Source organism: Ictidomys tridecemlineatus, chromosome 13 (genome assembly GCF_052094955.1).
Source record: "Ictidomys tridecemlineatus isolate mIctTri1 chromosome 13, mIctTri1.hap1, whole genome shotgun sequence".
NCBI classification, from domain to species: domain Eukaryota; kingdom Metazoa; phylum Chordata; class Mammalia; order Rodentia; family Sciuridae; genus Ictidomys; species Ictidomys tridecemlineatus.
In genome coordinates, this window is record NC_135489.1 from 24,273,937 (window position 1) to 24,295,559 (window position 21,623).

The 21,623-nt window shown below is 39.5% G+C and overlaps 1 protein-coding gene across 3 annotated transcripts in view; it reads left to right on the forward strand.

The window, feature by feature from the left end:
• Dym (dymeclin) overlaps positions 1-21,623 on the forward strand; it is a 337,787-nt gene that overhangs the window by 305,678 nt on the left and 10,486 nt on the right. The window lies entirely within an intron of this gene.

Below are 21,623 nucleotides of genomic sequence, written 5' to 3' on the forward strand. Positions count from 1 at the left end.
TATCAGGTGAAAGAAAACTGAAAGAACTTGGTGCCAGCACACTTGCTTTGCAAAAAAAAAAAATACTGAAGGAAGTTCTTTAGACTGAGCAGAAATGATACCAGATGGAAACTCAGATTTCAGAGAAGAATGAGGACTATTTATAAGAAGTGATAAATGCCTAGATAAATGCAAAATGTTCATATTTATACTTTCATTCTCTCTTCCTTTACCACCCCCAATTTTTAATAAACTATAAAATTTCTTAAACTAAAATCATCACATTGCCTTTTAGGGTTTATCATGTGGGTAGATGAATTATATATAACAACTATAGCATAAAGGAAAGGAGAGAAGGGATATGATCCTGTATGGCTATATACATGAAGTAGTATATTAGTAGTAGTAGTGGTATTTGTAGATGTACGATGAAAAGGAGATCTATTGTAATCTCTAGGGCAACCACTATAAAAATGTTTTTAAATGAATAGCTCAAAGGAATACTAAAAAATATTTTTATAATCCTCACCACCACTGAGGCAGGAAAGATGGAATGAAGGAATAAGAGAGAATCCAAGTAGAAAACAAAAAATGAAATGGCTGGCCCAAACATAACCACTCAGTTAAGTACATTAAATGTTAATGCATCAATTCATAGACATTATGATTGCTGTATGTATATAGGTGACTCTATGACCTGTGTGATTCTGCAATCTGTACAGTTAGAAAAATGAGAAATTATACCTCAATGATTCAAATGTATGAATTGCTTAGATCATTGTAATGTCATATGTAGCTAATAAAATTAAATTTTAAAAAAAATCAACTCATAAGAGGCAATATTGTGAGGTAGATAAAATAAGACCCTACTCCATGCTGTCTACAAAACTACATATTTTGCTTATAAAACTAGTATGAAAGCAGATGGATGGGACATGAGATACCATGTGAGCCGAGAGTATAAGGTTAAAGTAAATGTATTAATATCTACTACAGATTTTAAAACAAGACCTAAGGTGAAGGGTGATACTACATAATGATTAAAGGGACTGTACCACAAGTAGATAGAATAATTGCAAATGCATATCCAGTAACAAAGTTTCATCAAACAAAAAGTTGACAGAATTGAAGGTAGAAATGGATAATCCACTATCTTTGCTGGAGAATTTAACATCCCTTCCTCAGTAATTGGTAGAACTAGACCAAAAGAATCAGCGAAGACATAAGAGATCTGAAAGATCCTTTCAGCCACCTTGATTTGATTGATATTCTTAGAGTATTTCCTGTAATGGTGGCAGAATTCACGTTCTTTTCAAATGTACATGGTACATTTTCCAAAGTAAACCCTATTCTGAGCCATAGAACTTATCTTAAAAAAAAAAGCCATTAGAATCATCACATGATTAGAAATCACTAAATGCTTTCAAAAAAAGCAAAGCTGTGGCAGAAAGTAGAGCCACGACTACCTTGGACACTGTAAGGAATCAAGTGCACAGTGACCTATTCTGTATATGATTGTGGCAATGATCACATGGTTGTGTATAAGTAATAAAATTGAACACTTTTATTGTTTGAAATCCTCAATAAGAAGCGGGAGTGGGCTGAGGTTGTGGCTCAGAGGTAGAGCACTTGCTAGCATGCATGAGGCACCAGGTTCAATCCCCAGTACCACATTAAAAAAAAAAAAAACTAAATGAACAAAGTAAAGAAGAGAGGAAAACAAAGTATTTGGTCAGAGTTCAGCTAAAAAATATAATTGGAGACCAGAAAAAAATTGCCAAAAAGTACTTGAAGCTTTCACGTTGTATAGGGTACTATGTGTTTTGCAGGTTGAAAAAGGAACTAATTCATGGTTAGAGAGCATTTAAAGAGATTAGATTTTAGAAAAAGGAACTATATAAGCTAAGCTCCTGAGAAGGACGTAAGACCATTATTCCTCCATATTCTCATTATACAGCCCAGAGCCAGTTCTTATAACAGAGAATAAAAGCTATGTAATACCCACTCTCAAAAAATGAGCTTTTTTTAATGTGGAATTAAAAAAAAAAAAAAAAAAGTTTTTCCACCTAAGCTTATTATCTGTCAAAAAGTGATGGGGGCTGACAGCAGCTATGTGTTCTGTGGCATCCATCACCTCTCTGTGGCAGTCCCAGGGAGAATTCTGGCAGTAACTGATACCATATTTTTGCAGTACCTTCAAGGGTTGTTTTAAAGCGGAATGTACGGTTCACCCTTCCCAGTGTCTTCAGGATGTAAGCATTGTGCACTTTCTACTGTTACTACATATTTATATGATAGCTAATGGAAAGTAAAATGGCTCCAGAAAAATCATTTTATGTGACTGTAGCCTCAAAACCTGAACAACACAGTGCTTTCTGTTAAATGGAGTTGTGAATTACTTGAACAATTACAATAGTATATTTCACCAAACATATTTCAGTAGTTTACTTTTGGCATAATCTCTGTAGCATGGAGAATAAATCAAAAGTAGGAAATAATTTCTGTCATCTATGAGTAGAAAGGCATGGCAGTTTTTCTTAATGTGTCTTCCAGACTCAAGTTTAAAACATCATAATGTTTTTCATATGATTGCAACTCTGTTCATATTTATACAGAGAAAGAAGCACAGAGAGACAAAAAGATTATTCCCCAAAATGAAAAATAAAAATTTGCTTACTTAGAGTAAGGTTAAGGGTGGGTGGGTTGTTTGCCTGTTTTGCTGTGCTTTGCTTTGCTTTGTTAAAATGTTCTTTAATGTTGTTATGCTGCTTCTACAGTAACAGGGTGCCCTGCTAACACTTTTCCAACATTGCCCTATCAAACTAGAAGGTAAACATTGCCCCAGCCTCGACAGGAAAATATGTGTTAGCAGACTTTTAAGTGTATAGGGTCCAAACTCTTCCCATGTTATATTAGATCTTTACTGTAAACCAGCCAGAAAGTTTCCCAGCAGAAAATAATAATTATGTCTTCCACTGGTAGGAGCACTTCATAAAACTTTTTTCTCTACAAAACAGAGTAAACAGTCTTTGATCCTTCGGCTTCCCTACCTCGCAACTTCAACTGCCCGTTCCTTGTTTCCAAGACTCACAGTAGTAAATGTTTTGAATTCTCAGTGTTGGAAAATTTCTGGCATTTCATAGCATTACCCATGAGCCCCACCATCAAAATATGGGCAGGAGGCTATGTCTGTGGTCTAGTCCATAACTGTTTCCAGGGCCCCCAGTAAGACTCCAGATACGTGTATTTTCCTCTTGACCCTGTCATTGATGCCCTTTCCCCTTCACTGAATCTCTCTCTGTCCCTACATATCCTCATCTCTAAAACAGAGATACTTGCTCACTTTAATTAAATATTTCTGAGTGACCCTGGTGCTTAGATAACAACCTGGAAAGACGTGTAAGGAGTAGGAGATGTGGGAGTGGAGGAGCATGCACACCTCCCACACGCAGGCCTGTCGGCCCTTCCTGCCTCTCACCACCAGCACCATCTCTTCCATAGGACCCACACCTCAGCCCTTAGGGGAATTTTATGACTTGCATTGATACAGGAGAACCTGGAAGCGGGGAGAAGCATACCAATAGGGGGAATCTCTCTGAGGCCTACTTAAGAGTGCCTCAGATTCCTGTGTCCAGACCCACGGGTCAAGGGTCGTCATTCACTGGCAGCAGAGGCCTTGTTGATCCTGTCCAGCACAGAGGCAGAATTTGAAGCCAGGTCTCTGACCTCCAGGATGTGCGGTTGATGAGCGTCTGAGGAGAATCCTGTTCTTCCCCCTCCCTCACGGCCCTTCAGTATCCTCTGCTATCAGAACTCCATGAGTCTAGTCCCATCAGGCCTGCTCCATGGCAGCCTCAACATATCAGCCTTCAGCCTTCCACCCCTCTCCCCCTCACTGCCATTCCATCTGGCTGCTGAATTTGAGACCGTCTGAAAGCAGTCACATTCAGAAGCAAACAGAAGAACATTTAGTTCTCTTGGAATTTATTGTATAAGAAACTCATGTGCTTTGCAGAATATTTACAAGAAATGGTTCTTGAGATTCACTGGAGGTCTCAGATTTGCTTTGGCCATTAAACTCCAGAGTTATTTGTAGCTCTGATCTACAAAGTACTGATGGTTATCCTTTAACCAATTCAGCCTTCATGTTAGAAAATAGACTAATTCTCCCACCACAGGTAACAAGCTCTATTTTTAAATTAAGCCTTTCAGTTTTTCCAGTTTTGCTTATTTTCTGTTTTTAAAAGTACCATGCCCGGGCTGGGGCTGTAGCTCAGTGGCACAGCCCTTGCCTGGCAGGGTGAAGCACTGGGTTTGATCCTCAGCACGGCATAAAAATAAACAAATAAAATAAAGGAATGTTGTCCATCTACAATTACAAAAAAAAAATAAGTACCATGCCCAACTCTCATATATATAGATTGAAATTTAATGTGATTCATAAGAATAATGCTTAGAAACTTACTTATTTTTATTTGGTTGTTTTGTTTGTTTTGGTACTGAGCATTGAACACAGGGCATCTTACCACTGACCTACATCCCCATCCATTATTATTATTAATTTGAGACAGGGGCTCATTGAGTATCTCAGACTGGCCATGATCTTGCAATCCTCTTGTCTCAGCCTCCTGAGTCACTGGAATTTCAGGTATGCTCTACCACACCCAGCTACTTTTACTCTTTAAATGATGGAGACTTAAAGAGCCCTGGTGTGAAGGTGGTTATCCTTTTCAACTGACACCTCAGCTGGTTTTAAAAGCCTAGGGAACTGGCTTTTCCTTTTGTCTTTTTTGTTGTTGTTGTTATCAAATTATTTGATTTTTTTTTTTTTTGTACCAGGGATTGAACTCAGGGGCACTTAATCACTAAGCCACATCCCCAGCCTATTTTGTATTTTATTTGGAGACAGGGTCTCATTGAGTTGCTTAGCATTTTGCTGTTGCTGAGGCTGGCTTTGAACTCGCAATCCTCCTGCCTCAGCCTCCTGAGCCACTGGGATTATAGGTGTGTACCACCATATTTGGCAAATTATTTGATCTTAATAAATCATGATGCTGACTCCCTGCAGGGGAGTGCACAGACCCTTCTATCCCTGGCCTGGCCCTGGAGACAGACCCACTCAGTGTCACAAGGGTCTAAAATTGAAGTCAACAAAGAGTCTTATGGTCCCAAAATCGTGGAAGAGGAGAAAATGTATTTAAATGGTTACCGAGGAAGCTGAAGGGCTTCATGGTGCTCCCTCCTCCATTATCGTATGCCTCATTTCTGTTGGTGGATGAAGCTAGTGTCTCCCTCTCTGCAGACCTCCAGTGCTTCCTCCTCGATGCTGGGCCATGTTGCAGGGTGAGGCTAATCAGCTCCAGGCGCCCCACTGCCAGCCTGAGCCTGCCAGTCTCCGGAAAGCTTTCGAGTTTCAGACTTTGTTTTCTTTATTTTTTATAATTAGGGCCTGCCTGAAGCCATTATTTAAGACTTTCCCCCTTCTGCCTCCAAGTGTTCATTTGAGTATTTTATGGAGGGTAACCACATATGCATTCTAAGTAAGCCCAAATTAGATACCTTAAATCTGTCAAGTGAACCTTTGACAAAAAGTTATTTAAATTCAGTAAACATACTTTCGAGTATATGCTTTAACCAATTCTGAATATGAAAAAAAAAATCTTCTTTTAAGTTTTAAAAAAAATTAAGCATAAATTCAGCATATAGGACTGTATTTATGACAATTGGCTTTTAGTTTTCTCAAACACAAAGGTAATCATTTCAAGCCTAAAATATAAATGATCTTGTGATTAATGAGGTTTTTCACATTTTAGGTGAATTTTTTTCAACACTTTGAGATACTTGCTATTCTTTGTAACTCCCCTCAGGTTGACTCTGAGTTTTCCTCTTGTGTATCTGAGTGTGTGCGTGAGTGTATACATTGCATTTCTCCAACTCTGAATTGAAACTGAAAGCTAAGAATATTTCATTTGGGGCTGGATAAAGGGGATTAAGTTTAAATGATGGTGACTTTAAGCCTGTTCTTCTAAAATAATTTTAACAGGCACATACAGATTAAAACCTCATCTGATATAAGGGACACTGGCCTCCTTTCCTAGAGGATACTGCATGCATGGGGGTGGGGTGCTGGGGGGGGGGCGGGCGGAGGTAATCACTGGTGCTTCAGCAAGGCCGGAAATGGAGCCTGGCAGCTCCCTGTTAGCATGGGGCTGTCTGGCCCAGCAGTGATAAGCAGAGACAGGCTGGATCTTTTAAGGAACCTTTCAGTGAAGTTCCCAAACTCACTGGCTGACTTTCCCTATGGACCATTCATTTATCAGGAAATGAAATTGGTTACAGCATTTTCCACATTGCCAAACCTCACTGACGAAATATGACTTCTTCCTAAGTTCAGGAGAAGCATTAACTATTATTGGTCAGCACTACAGGCTTTGTCCCTGGGAACCCCATCAATACCAGCGTCTGAGCAACACCACAAGGAACAGGCAGGAGTGGAGTGAGTCTGGGAGCTACTTTCATTGATATTAAAAGACAACCCTTGGACATGGGATTTTTTTTTTTTCATGTTGACATCTTCATCTTTCAACCTTAAGTCTCACTTTCACAGGACCTTTTTACTTTCAAAAATGAAAGCCTTTAAACATGACACAGTCACCTTATTGGCAGCATAAACTGGTTATTGTTTAAACTTTGTGAAGCTGGAAGGAACAAAAAGAGGAGCATGTAGTTGTGTGGCACAGAAATGGTTTGGGTGAAGGAAGGTTAAATCATTGCCAAGTGTATAATCCAGTTCATATGTGTAAGGAACGGAACTAGGCTACATTATCCAAAATATTCTGACGTATTGAATCGTTTGATTTTGTAAAGCGAAGTTGGTGGAGCAAGGCATTCTGTCACAGACTTGTGTGCTCAGTGCCGTCTCCTGTGTTTGGAATTAGCCCAGAGGTAAACACACAACTTGCATGTGGCAGTTATTATGGCTGTGGACGTGGTTGCTGGCTAATTGATAGCAGTAGCAGCTAGAGACAGCCTTATTTAATTTTCAATAGTCCCTATAACAGGACACTATAAATGGGTCCCTTTGTAGTCCTACTGTTATTGTCCTTTCTCTCTCTGTCATTAAATATAATAGTTAATGAATATACTCAATAAAATTTAGGAGTGAATTCCTTCAACTTATTGTCCCCCTTTAGAGATACTTTTTGTTAAACTCTTAGCTTTGACTATCTTAGGCTATACAAGTAGACAGTTACTATCAGTGAGCACTGTTACCCTGGCCTGTTGTGGCTTCTATTAGCTAAAAATGTGCTTATGGTCACAAAGCCAGCTCTTGGCCTATGCCAGCTGGTGACTTTGCTCATAATCTGAGCCCTGAAGAGACACACTGGTTCCATAAAGGGTAAATGAATGAATCATTCTCTTTATTCATCACAGGGAGATAAGCTTTTGTGAACTTGAATTGCTTTTAGACCATTGTGTCCATGGTTTCAATTGTATCCCAGAATGTTGCACAGACTGAAGTGGGTGGTAACTTTTTGTCAAGAATATTCTTTTTTTTTTATTCAATTATAATATGTTTATAGCAAAAGACCATATTTTTGGAAATGAAAAGTATACTCTTTTATTAAAAATGTCCATTAGATGAATTTACTAATAAAAATATTTAGAGTATGTTTTGTTCATTTCATTGTTTTTAACAACCTATGCCATTAACTAAATATCAGTCTTATCAGCTGTGCATTCGGCACTCTCTTGGCTGATACAGACATGTAAAATAATAGCAGGTAGGTACTGTAAAAGATTCGCCTTCATCTCTGGCTACCTGACTCCTAGCTCCAACTTACAGCACCTGAAAGAGAAAAACTAGTGAGCATGCTCGTTCTTTGTACATATTCTGTGCATTCCCTCATATAGCCTCATTGTTAGGAGTTCCTGGTGAAGAGAAAACCCCAAATCCAGTACTGAGGGTTTTCCAAGTCAGGACGCAATGGGGTACAAGAACCATATGATCCCATGATCATTATATATATTTAAGGTGTTCTCAGTCCTTAGACCTCCAAGTCTTTGAGTCAACATCTCCGACATCCAGTGGCTAACATTTCTCTTTTTACAAATCTACTGTTTGCAACAGGGATTTTCTTGCCTTTCATTTATTTGTTCATCTAATGCTGATTGAGCAGCTCCTGCCCCAGCAGCACTCAGTGGTTATCCCTTAAAGAGCCCCTCCATTCAGGAGAGCGTGATGTCTAAAGTAACATTCAAAGAAACAGCTTCCCTACTTCCTTTCAAAAGTGAGGAATGAATCTTAAGCAAATTGGGGATGCAAATGGGCAGAGGAGGGGGAAGCCATGGAAGGAGACTACCAAACCCTGGGAACTTCGGAATGCTGAGATTTTTCTTGAAATGAGAAAGGGCTGTGGACAGAGTACAGACCCTGAAGCCAATACTCTAATGGGCCTAGGAGGACAGGCAGGCGGGTTGCCCTAGGCCCGGAGAGTGAATCAGGGCTGCCCCACTTGGATAGCCTGGGCAAGTTATGCAACCCTCACTGTGCATCAGTTTATCACCTCAAGGACAGGTCTGTCTCACAGCTGTGTTTTCCAGCTGGAGAAGTTAGGAAATAAGGACCAGTCTGTATTTGTCAAATCTCCTACACACTGAAACTCAGTGATCCTTAGTAAATGTTAGTGTTTCGCTTATCTGTGTCAACTTCACTTTTCTAGAACAAAGACAAGAACTAAAGCCATCAATTCTGAACATCAAAGCAATGGCTCAAGGTCCTTTCCATGCACTGTATTAGTAGAGGGCTGTGAGCCCCTAATTTACAATCTGACACTTCTCACTTCAAGTGCGTACATTAACAATAGTGCAAATGGAAGGCCACTTATCCTCATTAGCTAGGGAAGGGTCAGAGAGCAACATATGTGAATGCTCCATTGTGCTGTCTATTAAGATCTTTTATATCTTGCCAGGTGCGGTGGCGCACACCTGTAATCCCAGCAGTTTGGGAGGCTGAGGCAGGAGGATCACAAGTTCAAAGCCAGCCTCACAATTTATCAAGGCCCTAAGAAACTCAGTGAGACCCTGTTTCTAAATAAAATATTTAAAAAAGAACTGGGGATGTGGCTCAGTGGTTAAGCACCCCTGGGTTCAATCCCTGGTACCAAAAAACAAAAAGAACTCTTACACCTTACTCCTGGAAAGATATCAGAAAAATTTGCAAGTCTGGAGAAAAGTTGGAGTGATTCCAGGACACAGAGCTGATATCATCTCTCCCTTTGAGAAATAGAAAGCCCCTTGGCTCAAAATAGCAAAGGGAGGACCTAAGGCCAGAGAAGGCTCCGCTGATCTGACCTTTCAGAACCCAGATTGCTGAGTGTCAATAGTCAGTCAATTAGATAGCTTGTTCTTTTACATTGGAAAGAAGCATAGCAATACTCTAAAAAATGTTTTGATTTATAATAATTCATGGTTTATTCACCATTTTCCATGAACACAAAACCAAGTTATCTAATCTAACTCATAATTGCCCCACTAGGCCGGTAAATATTTTACTGATATGGTACAAAGTGAGGCTGAACCAGCCTAACTGAATGTCTTTTATTGTACTTTTCTTTTGCCCATGTTTCCTATTCTCAATATACAAAAACTAAAAACTTAGTATTATAGACTGTTCCCTGATTCTGGTGGTTCTAAGGCCCTTTAGAGCATTAGTAAGTCTATTTATTAAAAAGACTTCTCAATTCCATGCAGATGGGTTAACTCCTTAAAATTGAGCATGATTCTGGATCTCAAAAGTGGCGGGGGGGGGGGGGGGGGGATGGTTTGGAATGTAAATCACTCCTAGAGAGGAAACAGGAGAAGCCACTTCCTTGTCTACTTTTGTCTTCTGCATATGAGCACTGCGTGCGATATTTTTAAGTTTTAACAAAAGCGGCCAAGTGTCAGGATGTCAGGATGCCTAGTTCTTTCTTTTTTTTGGTTGTTTTGATTTGTCTCGCATGTCTCACCTCCAGCAGACCAGCCTAACGAAAACCATCTTAAAATGATTTAAAAGAATATTCTCAGAATCATTTCTAAGGAGCAACATCAAACTGGGGCCTTTCTCCAGTGTAAGCCTTAGGGTTTGTGGGAATGTTAAGTACAAAAGGATATAGGTGTGGGCTTTCTCACTTCTCAAGGAAATAGACCAAAAAACATCCCTTTGCTCACCATCAGTCATTATAGTGGAGAGAAAAGAGGTATTTCAGAAGCTCTGTTTCAACCCCTTTATTTTATCAGTAGGGAAATGAAAATTGACTTGTCCTAGGTCACAAGGCTGGTGAGGCAGATGTAGGCCCAGACTCCAGGTTTCTGACCCTGATTGGAACCATCTCTATGTTCTGCATGACTTTTCCTTGCACTCAGGGAAAGAGTGATGCCTACTATCAGTCTAAAAATCTTCTCTGAATGGAGCCCTGAAAAACTGGAAGTCCAGCTGCTATTAGTAATTATCTCTTTGCTGATCCACCCTTAGGAATATAACTAAAGGCTTGCCCTTGTATATGAGGAGACACATGTAAGAATGTCCATACCATCATTGTTAATAGGCAAACCCTGGAAACAACCCATTGTCCATTAACAGTAGAATTAATTAGTACATTGTGGTATATTCAAACAACAGAAAGCTCCACAGCAGTGAACCCTAACTGGCTAACCCTAACCAGTATGAATCTCACACACATAGTGGTAAAAGGAAATAATCCCAACACCTAAGGGTACACACTATATAATTCCATCAGAGATAAGCAGAACGTGCCTGTAGAGTTGAGGAATATAGATACAGGTGAGAGAAATATGAGAAATAACAAGGAAATGATGCCCACAACAGCCAGGTTGGTGGTAAAGGGGTCCCCTTGAGTCCCCTTGTCCAGACTCCAGTGCTTGCCATCCTCTAACTCAGTTGCTCTGTTTGCATATCTATGCACTTCTCTGGATGTGTGATATAGTTCATAACAAAAGGTTAAGAGAGGGTGAGGGTGGGGGGAGATTCCATAGACTCCATTATTTAAAAATGAACAAAATGTGGCAAGTGATAGATATGTTAAGCAGATTCCACTGAAGGCAAAATTTTTAATCAATAATGTAATTCTTACCCATTTCATTTGCATATGAAAGTCAAATGAGTTCACCTCTTCTTTCTCTTCTAAAATGTGATCTATGCCCCAGCCCTAAAAGGGCTAGAAGGGGGTGGGGAGTTGTGGCTCAGTGGTAGACACTTAACCTAGCATGTCTGAGGCAGTGGGCTCAATCCCTGGCACCGCATAAAAATAAACAAATAAAATAAAGCTATTGTATCCATCTACAACTAAATATATATATATATATATATATATATATTTTTTTTTTTTTAAAAAAGGACTAGAGGGAGAAAGAGCACCATGTTTCAGTTTTTACAGTTCCATAATAATAATATTTCAGTCTCTTTTAAAACTTTTCTTCAATGAATAGGATAGTATTTTTATTTTACTATAAAGAATGTAGTAAAAATTTTTGATAGTTTTTTCATAAAAAAGAAAAAGTAAGGAAAAGATGATCCAGACAGTATGAGTTAGAGGAGATTCTAATGAATGTGCAGTTAATGGTTTTGAAGTAATTGAGAATAGGGAAATGGATTCCATCCCTGGTCTCTCTAACAAAAAGGCCCCCTGTGGGTACTTTAGTGACGTGCTGTGCAAGGAACCCCGAGGCAAAGCTGTGATTTGTCTGTGAGCACTTAGAGACAATTTGTGTTTTTGAGTTATTCTCTCTGATCTAGCAATGAATTAGCTAAACAAGTATCTTTTAAATATACCTTAAACAATTTAGTACTTTCAGAAATGAGACTGTAGCTAATTTAAATTATATAAGTAAGTAAAAAGTTTGAGAAAATAATTTGTTTATAGATTAACAACCTTTAGGGGTAGGACATCTGTGTTTTTAAGAAGCAATATTGTATCATAAGATGACTGCAAATTAATACTACATATATAATAAGCAACAAAAAGGGCTGGATTGCAAAACATTATGTAAAAGTAAAGAGAAACTATAATTTTTGAACATGAGGAAAATTAATTTAGTTGCAGATTTAGAAGTCTGAAAATATATGTATATATATATATATATATATATATATATACACACACACACATTCATATACATTCATACATATATATACTTTCACTTATACATACATATATTTGGCACACAGTGTCCAGAGAGTAAAACATAATATGTTTTGCTGCAGATTTCAAATATGTGTCAGCCAAAGCTGAAAATGCCCTTACATTGCCTGGCTAGTTTTATGTTATTTTTAACTTTCAAATAGGATCTAATCAAATCCGTCATAGCTGAAAAGAAATTCTGTGTGGCCCTCAGAAAGTGAATGTGACATTTCCTACTGTTAACAGTTTCTTTGGGAAGTCTGAACACTTGCTGTGGAGAGCTTCACAAATGAATTTAGTTTTAGAATTGTGTGTCTGATATAAATGTTTGCTTGTTTATCTCAAGGCATTTTGTTTATAAGTGGTAAGTGACTTTTGGAGAAGATAGAATAAAAAGGATATTTTCAAATATTTGAAATCTTGGAAGTTAAATTTTATTGGCCAGGCATTAGGCTTATGAGACATCCTGTTTTTCAGTCCAAGGATTTATATTTATTTCCAAGCAGGGTCTGTCCAAGAAAGCTCCTTTTCTAGGCATGGCCATTGTTCATAATGTATATGATAGGTACACATTATGAGTGATCCATTTATAAAAAGTAAAAAATTAAAACCTCGTCCCTCCGAGAGTGGCCAGTTATCCTATCTCCCTTCTGAAGATGAAGTTGTTACTGCCTTGGTGGCTCACCCTTTCCTTTCAAGTCTGTGTCACCACTTGGCAGCCCAACTCTGAAAGTGCCCCCTGCTTGGAATTGACTGTGTGTCATACAGTTGGACGTCCTTGTAGAGAGGATGCTCCTCTCAAGCAGGGACTATCTTATCACCTCTAGTTTCCTCCTTTAACATAGTACCTTTCATTTACCTATTTCTTTAGTTCTGACTATTTATTTATCTATCTATCTACAAATACAAATTCAATACAACTTATTTCCCAAGCATTTTGGCAAGGGGGAAATTCTTACAGAGTAGATACGAAGCATGTTTTTCCTACCCATGCAGTGTTTCTGCTTCCTCCGCCTGTGAGCACTCCTGGTAGAGGCCTGTGCGAATGAGGCCTGGGAAATTGGGCAGCATATATAATAACTTCAGTGATGGGTTCCTCGGGAGTTTGTGTGCATATGTTATTGGCTTGCTGAATATGTCCTTATTCTCTATCAGTTCATTTGTCCAAAAATAGATGTGTTATAGAGACGGTTCTAATTAGTAGGGTTCCATCTAGATTTGCCACGCTAGAAAGAGGAGGATGAGTGATACATGAAATGTGGCAGTGGCTCAACAGTTCAGATGCAGAGAGCTCCTACTTGGAGTATTCCACTCTCAGAGAAGGCAGGTTAGCTAAATGACTTTCCAGACTTATCATAAACTCCTGTCCCTCACCTCATTCCCAGCCATCATTTCCAGAACTGAAAAGGAAATATAGGGTGCATTGAACACACATTCCTGGAGGAGAGCGAGTTTTTCTAAATTTTGAATAGAGGCAGAGCATTTCACTGAAGTTAATTTTTCTAAGCTGAAACCCTTAATCCTAGTGTGTTGAAGGATTTCTATATCCTTTCCAAATAATTTATAGGGAGAGGACAGATAGAAACAGAGTGGCCCTCCATGTGTGTCCTGTGCATGGGAAACAGTTGGTGCTGTGCCACTGGCATGAAGTCCCCCAAGTCCAGTCCATTTTGTCCTTGGTCTCTGGAATCTATATTTCCCAAACCTGTGGGGGCATCTTATTAGCCTCACTCTTTGGGCAGGAGGACTAACCAGGGTCACTGTAGTTGCAGGCCAGAGCTCCCTATCAAGTCCAGGCATTAGTCAATGGGTCCTAAGCTCAACCTAGATAAGGATGTTTCCTAGACCCTGATCAGAAGGTAATCATCAGTGACAATAAGTCTTTCCTTTTTCCTAAATCATTGATATTGCACTCCAGTGTTTATAGGGCTGATAATCACTGATTAAAATGTGCAGAACTAAGTAAAACATCTTCCTTCTGAAACATGGATTGGGACTTTCTCCCAGGCCCTCTTTCCCTCTTTTCTAACTCTTGAAGACGGGGCAAGAGAATTATAACTTTGTCAAGCCTTCCAGACAGTTTGCTTAATCCGGGCTCTCAGACTGTCCAGCCAGGTGCATAGTCAAGGCCTGTGCAGTCAGCAGCACAGAGACCCTTTCCCAGAGGCAGGCCAGCTAGAGAAACCATGGCAGAAAGATAGAGACTCATTAGAATGGAGTCAGATGGGATGGAAACAAAATTCTATTTGTCTGCATCTTTGTTTCTAGTGAAAAGCAAGAGTAACAAAGGTCACTGGACTCAAAATATGAAATTTGACCATGGACAGAGAAGGCTCTTGAATTTTTTCCTGTTGTCTTTTCCCAACCCTGGTTTTCCAAGACATCTACCTGGGAGGGGCTGCCCAGACTCCCTGCTCTTCCCCCTCCTCTGTTCTTTCTCCCATCTCTTGGGCCCAGGCCCTTGTCCTCATTACCTGGACAAGGCTTTGTCCAGCAGCTCCACTCCACCTCTGAACCACATGGATCGTACCCCACACTCTTTCCTGAATAACCTTCCAAAGCCACTCTCTTGCCCTGGGCACTGCCCTGCTCGCATGCATGCAGTGTCCCCTCTGCACACAGATCACTGTCTAGGCTCCGTCTCAGTGGGTCTCTGTAAACCCACCTTCAAGCTCTCTTCATTCAACCCACCCACTGTGCTACAGACCCCCTGAGCCCGGTTCTGTGTGCTTGGCAAGTCTTCCGCCTGCATTGCCTTCCTCCCATCTCCACAGCCCAAATCCTGCCCCTTGTTTACAAACCACCCATTTGCCACTTTCTCCTTGAAACCCTTCTTGATGCTCCCAACTTAATTTCTCCTTTCCCAGAGCCCCATGAGTTACACTTTTTAGTGCACTCTACAGGGTCCTTATCACTCCCTGTCTTGTCCCATAATGGTTTTTGAATGTCTTGGCTCTGTGCCTAGTTATGCACACCCAGTGCAGAAAGGCTCTGCCTGTGCTTTTGCGTCTACCATGGCAGTGATTGCCATCAGAAAGGGCTTTTTTAAGCACAGACTAGCACAATCAGATTTCATTATGGGGCTTTTTGCTCATGCTCCCCTCACTACCCAGGAATTTCTCAGAGAGGTCACTATGTGGGAAGGCTTGATCCTGTTTCTTAGTTGGCCAGGCTTCTAAATAATCCTCTCTGCTCAGAGAGCCTTCTCATACTCCCCTGTCTCTCAAAACCAAACCAAATTTACTGTCTTGTGAGCCTCCCCTCACTACTCTTGTCCACAGGATCTCTTCTCCTAAGCCACCATAACCCTTGGCAGAGTGCTCTTCCTCAATCTGCAAAGTCTTTCCTGGAGCTGTAGGTGGCATTTGCACAGCCTTCAAAACATTTATGTCCATCATAACATAAATGAATAACCTTATCCATATCAAGACCTGGATCCAGCCAGGTTACCTTGTGGGAAATGTGCAGAAAAAATGCTATAAACAGACAGGGCTGAGCTTGGGGAGGACCATGCAGGATTGTCTGTAAAAGGGGAAGCATTTGGGTCAGCTCAGAGGTAGTGATATGGGGGTAGATAACCTAGTTCCAAGACTTGGAGGTGGCATGAGCCTAGAAAGTGCAGAGAACTTGTGGAGTTCGTTTGTGTGGAAGCTGATGGTTTGTGCAAGAAGAGGAAGCAGATAAAGCTAAGAGGTCATGTGCAGCTACTTTGTGGAGATCCTAGGATCCATTCAAATCAGAACCGGCAATCATTACATAGTACCCTCTAACGTTAGGTTACATTGGGATTGCTTTTTAGTGATTTTTTTTTCCATTTACATTTATCTTAGCTCTCCAAGTAAATGTTAAGATCCTTAAGGGCAGAGACCATATTTCATATTTTTATTAAATGCTTTTATGGTACAAAGGGTCACCCTATAATTTATTCTCATATTGAGTTATCTTAAAGTAGAGCAAAAAGTTCTTACCTATTTGATAATACTTATGGACAGAATTATATAATGTCCAGAATTGGCACCAAAACAATTCAGAGGAGGGAATTGAAGTAGATGAAACAAGAATGGCCATGAGTTAATGACTTGGAGTTGGACAGTGGGCACACAGGGTTCATGGTACTACCCTCTTCACTTCTCTCTGTGGATAATTCTCCCTGAACAAACGTTGGGCCTGTGGTGGTGCCAAGTAAGCCCTCAGCTTGCAGGCTCCTAGCCCTTCCCCACTTCCTCACACCAGGGCCCTGGCCAGCCACACCTCTCACTGCCAGCCCAACCCACTGCTATAGCCCTGACCCCCAGAGCAGCCAGGAAAATAACTAAGGGTCCACCATTTGATTGGTGTAGTCATAGGCAAATGATAAAGATCCGTCAGCCTGATGCCAAAGAAGACTATTATTTTGTATCCATTATTGAATTAAAATACTATATTTTTAAAGCAGGGGTTTATGTAATTATAATGTAGAATTAATGAAAAGGAAGGAAGGATGAATGGGTGAGCAGGTCACTTTTTGTCTTAGTCTGTTCAGGCTGCTCTAACAAAATACCATAGACTGGAGGGCTTATAAAAATATTAAAAATTGATTTCTTACAGTTGTAGAGGCTGGAAATCCAGCAGATTTGATTTCTGGTGAGGGCCCATTTTCTGGTTCATAGACAGTATCCTTTTAGCTATGTCCTTCTATGGTGGAAGACAATAAGTAGCTAGCTCTGGGTCTCTCTTATAAGGTCACTAATCTCATTCACCTCCCAGAGGCCCTACTATCTATTATCATCACTTTGGTCTCAACATGTTAATTTGGTGGGGACACAAATATTCAGATCATAGCTTCTCACAGGAGGAATTTAATCAGAAGTTTTATCTTAAAATATCTTTCTTCATCAGAAAGTATTTTTTATGTTCACTAGAGTGGAGAAATCATGGAAGATTTTTCTGTAGTATATGTAAATTACAACATTTAAATTTTTACCACACATCAGATAAAGCACTAATCTCCAGGATATATAAAGAATTCAAAAAACATAATATTAAAAAATAATAATAATCTAATCAAAATATGGGCTGAGGAACTGAACAGACACTTCTCAGAAGAATATACAATCAATCAACAAATATATGAAGAAATGTTCAGCATCTCTAGCAATTACAGAAATGTAAAGCAAAACTATTCTAGGGCCAGGGTTGTGGCTCAGTGGGAGAGCACTTGCCTGGCATACGTGAGGCACTGGGTTCGATCTCCAGCACCACATTAAAAAAAATAATAAAGGTATTGAATCCATCTATAACTGAAAATATGTGTATATATATTTTTTAAAAAACTAAGATTTCATCTAACTCCAGTCAGACTGGCAGTTATCAAGAATACAAGCAACAATAAGTGTTGGTGAGGATGCGGTGGGTGGGGGTGGAGGTGGGGGTGAGGGGAGACACACTCATACATTGCTGGTGGAACTGCAAATTGGTGCAGTCGATCTGGAAAGCAATATGGAGATTCCTCAGAAAACTTGGAATGGAACCACCATTTGACCCAGCTATCCCACTCCTTGGACTATACCCAAAGGACTTTAAAACACCATACTAGAGTGACACAACCACATCAATGTTTATAGCAGCTCAATTCATAATAGCTAAATTTTGGAACCATCCTAGATGTCCTTCAGTAGATGAATGGGTAAAGAAACTGGTTTATATACACAATATAATATTATTCAGCATTAAAAGAGAATAAAATCATGGCATTTGCTGGTAAATGGGTGGAGTTAGAGAATATCATGCTAAGTGAAATAAGTCAATCCCAAAAAACCAAAGGCCAGGTATTTTCTCTGATAAGTGGTTGTTGATCCATAATGGGGGTGGGAGGGAGCATGGGAAGAATGGAGGAACTTTGGATAGGGCAAAGGGGAGGGAGGGTAAGGGAGGGTATGAGGGTAGGAAGGATGGTGGAATGAGATGGATATCATTACCCTAGGTAAATGTATGAAAACATGAATGGTGTAACTTTACTTTGTGTACAACCAGAGAAATAATTATGCTCCATTTGTGTACTATGAACTGAAATGCAGTCTGCTGTCATGTATAACAAATTAGAACAAATTAATTATTTTTTTGAAAAAGCACAACATTTTCTATTACTAAATCTGCTTCTTTTGAAAATAAAGCAACATTTTTAAAGTCCCAGGAATTTATGTTGTCATGCTTTAGTGAGTATACATTAGTTCTCTTTCATTTCTTTCCCCCACCCCACCCCATCCCCAGTGCTAGGGATTGAACCCAGGGCCTTGAACATGCTAGGGAAGTATTCTACCACTGAGCTATACTTCCAGCTCCTACATAGGGAAGATTTATAGTTTTCACCTCGTTTTCTTATTTAGACCAAAATTTTATTTTATTCTTTTTAGCTATATATAATGTCAGATACACAGTTGACTTTTTATTTTTTTAATGAGTGTCCTATAGATACACCTGTACTAGGACTCACTGGGCCATATCTGTGCATGCACATATGAAAGTTTTGTCAGATTTATTCCACTATTCTTTCCTTTTCCTGTACCTTCTTCCTTCTCTTCAAACCTCTTTGACTACTACACTGATCTTTCCTCTATTTTGTTGAAATTCCCTCTCCCTTTTTTATTTCCTTTCTCTCTCTTATTTTTTTACCCCCCCCCCTTTCCCCCAGTTTTGGATTCGCATCTGCATATCATTTGACCTTTGGCTTTCGGGACTGGCTTATTTCAGTTAGCCTGATAGTCTTCAGTTCCATCTATTTACCAGCAAATGCCATAATGTCTGAGTAATATTCCATTGTATATACATTATCACATTTTCTTTATCCATTCATATGTTGAAAGGCACTTAAGTTGGTTCCATAGCTTGGCTATTGTGAATTGTGCTGCTATAAACATTGATGTCACTGTGTCACTGCAGTATGTTGATTTTTAAATCTTTTTGATATATATCCTGAGGAGTGGGATGACTGGATATGGATATGGTCATATGGTGGTTCCATTCCTGTTTTTTTTTTGTGGAATCTCCATGCTGCTTTCCAGAGTGGTTGCACTAATTTGCAGTCCTACCAACAGTGTATGAGTGTACCTTTTCCCCCATATCCTTCTCTAACATTTATTATTATTTGTATTTTTTTAATCTTTATTATTTTGTTTATTATTTTTTTATGTGGTGCTGAGGATTGAACCCAGTGCCTCACATGTATGAGGCAAGCACTCTGCCACTGAGCTATAGCCCCAGCCCCTATTTGTATTCTTGATAATCGCCATTCTAACTGTAATGAGATGAAATATCAATGTAGTTTTGATTTGTTATTTCCCTAATTGCTAGAAATGTTGAACATTTTTTCATTTGTCAAGACCATTTGTGTTTCTTCTTTTGAGAAGTAACTGTTCGTCCATTTATTGATTGGGTTATTTTGGTTTTGATTTTTTTTTTTTAGCTCTTTGTATATTCTGGATATGCCCTGAGGAGCAGGTGGCAAAGATCTCCCATTCTGTATGCTCTTTCTTCACACTCTTAATTATTTCCTTTGTTATGTAGAGCTTTTTAATTTGATGTCATCCCACTTATTGGTTTTTGTTTGTTTGTTTGTTGTTTTATTGCTTGTGCTTTAGGAGTCTTGTTAAGGAAGTTGGTTCCTGTGCTGACATGTTGGAGTATTTGGTCTATGTTTTCTTCTAGCAATTTCAGGGTTTCTGGTCTAATTCCTAGGGCTTTGGTCCACTTTGAGTTGACTTTTGTGCAGGTTAAGTGATGGGGGTTAAATTTCATTCTTTTACATATAGATTCCCAGTTTTCCGAGCACTGTTTGTTTAAAAGGGCTACCTTTTCTCCAATTATGTTTTTGGTACCTTTGTCTGGTAACAGTTATTTGTACTTAAGTGGATTTGTCTCTGTGTCTTCTATCCTATTTCACTGGTCTTTATGCCTGTTGTGGTTCTAGTACCATGCTGTTTTTGTTATTATAGTTCTGTAGTATAATTTGAGGTCTAGTATTACGATGCCTTCTACTTCACTTTTCTTGTTAAGGCTTGCTATTCTGGGTCTCTCTTATTTTTCCGAATGAATTTCAGAACTGTTTTTTCCAGTGAAGAATATAATCAGAATTTTAATAGGAATTGCATTAAATCTATATAGCACTTTTCATAGTATGGCCATTTTGAAAATATTAATTCTGCCTATGCAACAACATGGGAGGGTTTTTTTGTTTGTTTGTTTTTGTTTGTTTTACAAAAATAAACAGTTTTGTATTCTCTTCTCTAAATAAATCCAAATATAAAAGAATATCTATTGCTTCTTATAACCAAATATTAAGATATAGTATGTTGACTATTTAACCCTTCAAAGCCAGGCTCAGTGGTACATGCCTGTAATCCCTGTAGCTCGAGAGCCTGAGGCAGAAGGATCATGAGTTCAAAGCCAGCCTGAACAACAGTGAGGTGCTAAGCAACTCAGTGAGACCCTATCTCCAAATAAAATGCGAATAGGGCTGGGGATGTGGCTCAGTGGTCGAGTGCCCCTGAGTTCAATCCTTAGTACCCCCCCAAAAAAAAATTTTCCTTCAAAAGATCCTTTAAAATGTTTTGGGAGTATTTTCAAGGTAAATTCCAATATTGTTTATGTTCATGCTTGCAGTGTCTAACAAACCAAATTATCCTTGCTTGATCCCAGACAGCAAGAGAAAAGCAATACCTCTTTCTTTATTAGAAGAAGTAAATTTGGAATAATTAAAGCCTACTCTATTAAGTGCATTTACTTACTCTGAGACCACTGTCATGTTTTGGAAATGACTGTATTTAAATACATCACCTTCAGATGTTTTATTGCTTTCTGGAATCTTGATTTGAAAAAATAGTGTTAGAGACCAAAAGACAGAAGAGAAGAGGCTCTCTGCTTTTCAGTGTTCCTTTGGCTATGACCTCTGCCATAGGAAGGAGATGAGTTCTCTTAGGGCCCTTCGATGGCATCATTTGGACAAGGCCACGTGCAGCACTGAGTCCAGCCAGTAGCCCCACCTGGCCCATGTTGGACCTGCAGCCCCATGGGAATCCTTTCACCAGCAGGACCAGTCTTTGGCCGCTGGTCAGAGCACACCTGGTCATCCATGATGGTTTACAGCTGAGGTAATTCAGTGTCAAAGAGGTGACATTATTGGTCTAAGTTGGTCAGTGTCAGGGCCAGCTCTACAATTCAGACATCCTGAATTTTCCTCTATGCTATCATTCTAGATGGCAGGGGTACATAATGGTCATAAAAGTTTATGCTTTCTTATGACATTTATTTAAATTTCAAATAATTGGTAACTATGATAGCTGCCTTAGAGAGCATTAAGTGTCAACTTGCTGCTTCCTGCCACCTCCAGGCTGTCCCACCTGGGGAAGTAAAGCAGAACAGAAGACGGAGCATTATATCTGGCACAGCTTCAGATTTCTGACTACGAATGGCACAAGACAGGGTGTC